This window comes from Egretta garzetta, unplaced genomic scaffold (genome assembly GCF_000687185.1).
Source record: "Egretta garzetta isolate BGI_Z169 unplaced genomic scaffold, ASM68718v1 scaffold148, whole genome shotgun sequence".
Lineage (NCBI taxonomy): Eukaryota > Metazoa > Chordata > Aves > Pelecaniformes > Ardeidae > Egretta > Egretta garzetta.
Genome location: NW_009260669.1, coordinates 3,632,142 through 3,639,415, shown reverse-complemented (window position 1 = coordinate 3,639,415; position 7,274 = coordinate 3,632,142).

Genomic DNA, 7,274 nt, shown 5'->3' with positions numbered 1-7,274 from the left:
TGTAGGGAAGTAAAATAACCAAAAGGAGATACAGAGCAAAAGTTATATAAAACCATGAGTAGTATGGACAGGATGATGATAGTTTGGTTGTTCACCATCTTCCAGTACAAGAATGAAGGCATATCAAATGAAGCTAGATATTTAAAAGAAACAAAGGGAGGTGGTTCTCTGACTGCGGGTAGCAGTTGTGTGAAATTCCTTGCCAAAGGATGTTGTGTGCACAAGAGGTCTATGTGGATTCAATCAAAGATCCGGCAAGTACTTAGAAGAGACATCTGTTGGGGGTTACCAAACAGACAAACCACACCAGGCTTCGGAAATTCCTCAGGCTGAAAAGAGTTGGAAGATGGAACAACATGATGAGGGAAGTATCCTGTATTTTTGGCTGCCTGTTTCCTCTTCCCTAAGCATCTGCTTACAAACACTGTTCCTTGGGTTTGCCTGTTTAAAAGTACATCAGCCCACTGGTGATGAAACCTGAAAGACCTTCTCACACATTTTTCTTCATCCAGAGGGGTTCAGGGAAACTCAGGAGAGGGAGGATCCCTCTCTGCAAGTGCTGGATGTGTCACGCTGTAGCACGGACACCATGGGTGTCCCTGGAGTCCTTGATCCCTGCTGCATGTGACTGCACAGAAGTTTAGTCTGGGTACTAGTGGCCAGGGAGGTGCTATTTGGGCTGGTGGGTATTTGAGCAATTTGAGGACTGCTGCTGGTTTTGGGAAGATGATATCCTGCTCTCTGTAGGTGTAGTGGCTCCCAGAGCCATTCTGATTGTGGCATAATGGTGACTTTCTGTATCTTTTTATGAAACACAGTACAGGGGAAAATTGTGCAGGGAGACATCTAGGGAAAATGGTCTGCCATCAGCATACCCCATTCACAGTGACAAGGGGTGGGATCCAGCCTCCTCTGATTGGACACTCCTTTCTTTCTATTATTCAATTTAAATAATTGGCATGCCAATTTTACAAATTATTCCCATTAGGATGAGACCTGCTGTGAAAACAGTCAAGAAAGAAATTCTAGGCTTAATCATCAGGCAGACAAATTATGTTCAACTTGTTTACACACTTTACTACTGTTTACAGCAGAGAAAGTGATATTTTAGCCTCCGCCAAAGTCTGTACTGAGCATTTCAAGAACACATCAGAGGAGGACCTCTGAGGAGGCATGGCTCCAGCACACTCAGTCCACATTAAGAGAAGAACAATAGCTTAGTCATCCCTCTTAAACTTGTCGCTGATGTAGGGAATATAGGCAAGGATCAGCTTCTAATATATGGCCTGTGCCAAGCCTGGATCAGGTCTTCTAGCTGATGAAGGCAGTGTGGGATAGAGTTCTGCAAAAGTTGGACGTAGCATACCCCTAAACCCTTGCTTAGCACCCTGCTCCTGGCCTCTCAGACTCCCGATGTACACTACTGGAAATGGGAAAAGTGGAGATGGACCCTCCATTTGAACCAGTGAAGCTACTCTTGTTTTTGATAGAGCTTGACATAGATACTGAAATTCAGACTCCCCGTTCCCAATCCTGTCTTTGAGGCTAGAGGCATATTTGCACTTTCCCTCCTTCTCTCTGACTCTAGAGTTAATGGCTCAGATGAGGTAGGCAAAGAAATGCCTACTTAGTGCATCCAGAGTGGTATTTGTGTGCAAAGATCGAGTTGCTCAGTGATAAACACTTTCAGGCAGAGGTTTCCATGCCTGGAAATTTTAATCTATTGAATTTAGTTGCTGAAAATCTTCTGGCATCTTCAGAAGAAGGTAGTAACTGTATAAGAGTTTTAAGAAAATGCTGATTTTGGCCCAGTGGTTTCCATCGCAGCAGATGAGAGCATTCAGGGCTGTGCTTGACCTTCAGAATGACCTATTCCTCTGTACTGCAGGAAATCCCTTGACAAGCTGTTCCAGCAAGGGGCTGGGAATGACAACGGCAGCCAAAAGGGAGGAGAGCTATAGAAAGGTGAGGCAGGGAGCACACTGCAACAGCCCTGAAGGGTCACTGAACATGAAGTGTGCTTTATGTCACTGTGTCAAAATTATCTCCCCATGGGATGGCTGTCTCCTGGCATACAGACATTATTGCTACGGAGGGGACAGCATACTCTAAATCCTCAAGTGGGGGAGGTTAAAATAGAATAGATCATATTGTAAGACGGAGGTTAAAATAGAATAGATCATATTGTAAGACTTCCTGTCCCAAGGGCAGCTTAGCATATGTCTGGAAAAAAAAAAACCTTTTAAAATAATTTATTTTCAAAGGTTTGTCCTCATCTGTCCAGCATATTGTAGCTATACATTTGCCTTGAGCAACAGCTTCCTTGATTTTCCTGTGAATTTTGTTTATAAATGCTTTTTTAACATAGAAAGTTTCATAAGGATGAAGGCCCACTCTCATCATGTAGGACAAAACTGTTTTGGTTTATTTGCAGTCTTCAGAGTTGCCTCAACAGAGAATAAGCAGCCTCAGTCTCTGATATCATACCAGCTCTTATATGTACATACTGCACCCATTAACTTGGAAATCCACCGGTATTTTCCAGTCTTTTATAAGAGCAGCATAATGCAGAAAACAATATCTGTATCTCAGTGTAGATATTTAGCCTTTTTGGCTCATGCCTTTGTACATTTTATAGTTCAGCTATATACTAATAATCCTGAAATATAATGCAACAGGTTTCCCTGTTGTTTATGCTAATATTGTTGTCTAGAACAAAATGAAACTAAAATTGTATTCATTGGGATGAGAAGGGTTCATTTATATTGTTAAAGATATAGCAAAGTCCTTATTTTAAAAAGAATTACATTATGCACATTGAGGTTTTCTTTTTATTTTGGTTACCAGTTCTTCCTACATTACATATACAGTTGTTTTATTAGTCCAAGAGCATAGGTATTAGTTGATAATTTAAGAATACTTTGCCGATGAGAAGTTTGAACAAAAATTCCACAAAACTACTGGGATTATAGTATTTAAATCTCTTGTGATGCTGTTGAGTTCAACTGGAGTAAAACTCATAAAATAGACTATAATTGAAATCATTCTTACTGGTGGACAAACTTTTGAAGCCAACATTTGCACTTGATTAACTACAAAAATCTTGAGGGCATTATTTATTTTATAAGATTGTGTATGATGTTTATAATAGGTGAGTTGTTTGCTTGTACCTGTTTAAAAGGTATGAGGACATTTATAGTAGTGAAAAAAATTGTTATTTTTTGTATGTTATAAACCACAATCAAATAGAAGCAAAATAATTGCAGACTACGGTAAAAAATCTAAAGGAATAAGTACCAATTAAGCAATTAGAGATCTATTATGTCCCAGCCAAACTGGGAGAGGAAAAGTACTATTTCTAGAGGTCATGTAAGTCCAAGTTCTCTATCGGTAGGAAAAAATACATAACATTTTGAGCTCTAGACTATACGCCAGCAAATAATCTTCATTAGTGTATCTGCAAAAGCCATCAGCAGCAGAACAACATCAGGCAGCTTGGAGCAGATTTACTGTGCCTGCAACACTTGCTGAGAAGAAGGGCTACTGGTGCAAATTCACGTGGCCGCTCCAGAGCTGCAGCCTCAGCTCCCAGGAGCAGGCAAATCACAGCAGGTTTTGTATATGTGCATGCAGTGTGAAAGCTGAGGGAAAAGGTATTCCCTGCTTTATGAAACTCAAGGTTCATATTCAGGATGGACTTGTTATGACTCTGCCAATAACAGTTACAAGTGGCTTTAGAGTTTAGGTTAATCTGGCCTGTCTGTGAATTTTGTAACATTATGAACTGTGGTTTACCATCATAGCTAATTTTTGGCTGGTTTAGGTCCTTAACATTACTAAGCAGAAAGTCTCGTTGTGCTCCTTTTTTCATAGTGTATATTGTAATAGCAATCTACTATGAGGCAGTATCCTTGATAATCTGAATTGGCTTGTCCCTGTTGAATTAATTTTCTCTAAACTAACTTTACACCAGTTAAGAAGTTTGTCCACTGATTTTACTGGAGAAGGACATAAAGCAGATATGAACTAATGGATTTACAAGGAAGTCCTTTAGACTGACATTTAAATAATGGGTTATCAGAAAAATAAAAACTTGTTCCAACTATTGCCTTCTTTCCACTTCATACTTAAGAGCATTCCTCTGATGTTTAGCTATACTTTGATTTTATTAATTTGTGAGTAAAGACAGTCTGCTTCCAGACTTTACATTAATATTGATTCTTACAGTGTTCCCACATTAACAGCTCTTCATGAGAGTTTTATAGTACCCATGTCCCACTTTCTGTTCAGTAATCCCATTTATTCCTTGAGATTATTTTTTCACTTAGGGCGACTTTGTGCCTGGTTTATGGCTTGTTTACGAAGATCTCCTTAGTTACACATATGTTGCTGTAAGCTTTTGGATGAACTTTTCAGGCAATCCTCTTGGGACTAGAATTCACCACACCTTTTTGCTGAGTGGCGTCCTCCTTTGCAATCACTGCCAACTCCTCACATGTTTTAAACTTGTAATGGGTCATGTTACACCAGATAAGAAGTCAGTCCCAGAAACGATTCCTACACCATTACTTCTGATGTAACCTACTGCTGTTGTATAAAAATGATAATCATATCTTTGCTGTTGAAAGAAGCAGTAGAGCTAAACCAGCACTCACCAGTAAGTTATTAAAAATAATCTAATAGTGACTTTAGATCAGGTAGAGATTTCATGTTGTACTGTTTTGTGATAAATGAAAGAGAGTATTAGAAGTCACTCATAAGCTGGAGACCCATAGTTTTCACTGCAGATAAGGAAGGAAATGATTTTGCTTTGGCTGCACCCACTGAACAAATGTTTCATTGAATCACAAATTGTCCCTGTTCTGAGCATTTTTGTTGGGAGGAGGTGGAAAACAGGATGTTAACATCTTGTTGCTGAAAGACTGAAATGCTCAAAGCTATATACTGGAGCAAGATCTGATTTCTGACAGCACAGCCACCTGCAGAGAAATGTCTTGGTCTGGCCTTGAATTCAGGCTTGGTTTGGTTGTGTACCCAAGCACCTGATGTCACTGAAAAGCCCTAAGGTATCCTTTCTGATTTCCAGATGCCTCTCCAGGAGTACAAAAAACTGTGTCATGTCTTGGTTGACCTGTGGAGTCTCACATTGTCCAAAGTTCCTATGTAAAAACAACTGAACAGAGCCTCTAGTCTTTACAAAAAACGTGGTATGAATCACATCAGCCTCTAGTATCACAAGTAAACAAAAACATTACAACTTGAGCATAATAAATTCAGGCTCTCAAGAGCACCCTGACTCAAGAACAGACACTGTCCTGAAATTAATAAGGTGACTTGTCATTATCAACAGTTCTCCCATACTTTCTCTTAGCTATAGAGATGTAAAAAAGAGGATACTGAAATTGAATGTTGAAAGCTGTACTGGCAAAGCTCTTAGACACAGAATTTGATAGATCTTTTGTTTTTAAAACCTGTTTGTAAAATCCAAGGGTTCTTTAAAAGGTTTATTTTCCCCTCAAGGAGTCTAAGCAATTGGTGCCAACAGGCCAGCTGTCAAGTCCCAGTGTTATATGTGTGTGTAGAGGGGAGTTGGATTAATGGAAAAATTCATAAGAAAGCATTTCAGTGTTGAGATTTCCAAATGGTTTGTGTTAATAATAAAGGGGTGGGGAGAAATCATTTGAAATGATTGATATCTGGATCTGGTTTCTAAAGCCTCAGTCTTAGCTGGACTAATTCTATGACATGCCACACGGCTATGGCTTTTTGTTAAAGGAGATTATTAACTCTTATGGCCTCCAAAATGGGTAATGAATTGACTGTATGCCATTATCAATCTTTAAAAATACAAAAAATAACAATAAAACCATTTAAAAATCCAGAGGAATACATAGCATCCATTTATATGGATCTTATTAACCTCATATAAAAAAAGGGCAGATAGGATTTTGAATGTTAATGAGTCACTGGAGAATAGGGAATTTAAATGAGGTGGATTAAAAGGACTAACTAGAACATCTGCTAATTTAACAGTCTTAAAATAAACTTACGATAACAGCAGCATGTGCAGTCAAATCTGTCAAGTGTCAGTTATTTATTAAGTATAGTTGAAGATTTTGGATAATTCCTTTACAAGATGGATTTTTTCCAAAACCACATTTGATTGAAGGATCAGACAGCCTCCCCTATTAGTCTAATACTCCAGTCTTTCACTCACTGGGATCTTAAAATTAGGGTGGCGGTAATTGGATGATTAGTTGTCTAGTTACAATCATTTGTTCATTTCCCTAAAGTAAAACTATTTTTTCACCCAGTCTACTATATAACCTCCTCTTCTGTAAGCCAGAGCATTAAGACTTTGCTGCACTGTATTGTCTTCAGCCACTGAAGTCCTGCGATGTTCGACCAGCAACTTCCAAAGGACTGGGTCTCCTCTGTCCCTAGGCAGGAATAACCCCAGGCACCAACACAGGCTGGGGTCGACCAGCTGCAAAACAGCTTTGCAGACCTGGGGGTCCTGGTGGAAAACAAGTTGACCATGTGCCAGCACTGTGCCCTTGTGGCAAAGGCTGATGGCATCCTGGGCTGCATTAGGAAAAGTATTTCCAGAGATCGAGGGAGGTGAACCTTCATCTATACTCTCCATTGAAGAGACACGTCTGGAGTGCTGGATTCCACTCTGTGCTACAAGACAGACATGGACTTACTGGAGCCAGTCCAACAAAGGGCTGTGAAGAGGATTAAGGTGCTGGAGGCTGAAAGAGCTGGGAATGTTCAGCCTGGAGAAGAGAAGGCTCAGGGGGTTCTTATCAGTGTTTATAAATATCTGATATGGGGAAGAGGGCTGAAAAGAAGAGGGAGCCAAACTCTTCTCAGTGGTGTCCAGTGAACAGACAAGAGGCCATGAGCGCAAACTGAAATACAGGAAATTCCATTTAAACATAAGAAAAAAACTTTTCTTTGAGAATGGTTGAACACTGGAACGAAATGCTCAAAGAAACTGTGGAGTCTCCATCCTTAGAGATATTCAGACCCTGACTAGACACAGGCCTCAGCAACCTGTTCTGAGCAGAGGGTTGGACAAGATGATTTCCAGAAGTCCCTTCTAACCTCAACCAGTTCCGTGAGTCTGTGATCCTTTTAGTTACCCTAACAACAGATACATGTGATCCTTTAAAGTCTGGAAGGGAAAAACATTCTTCTTTATGCTTCCAGTATGACAGCAGAATGTTTTTCCAGTGATAAATGTGACTCATCAGTTTACACAGGAATGC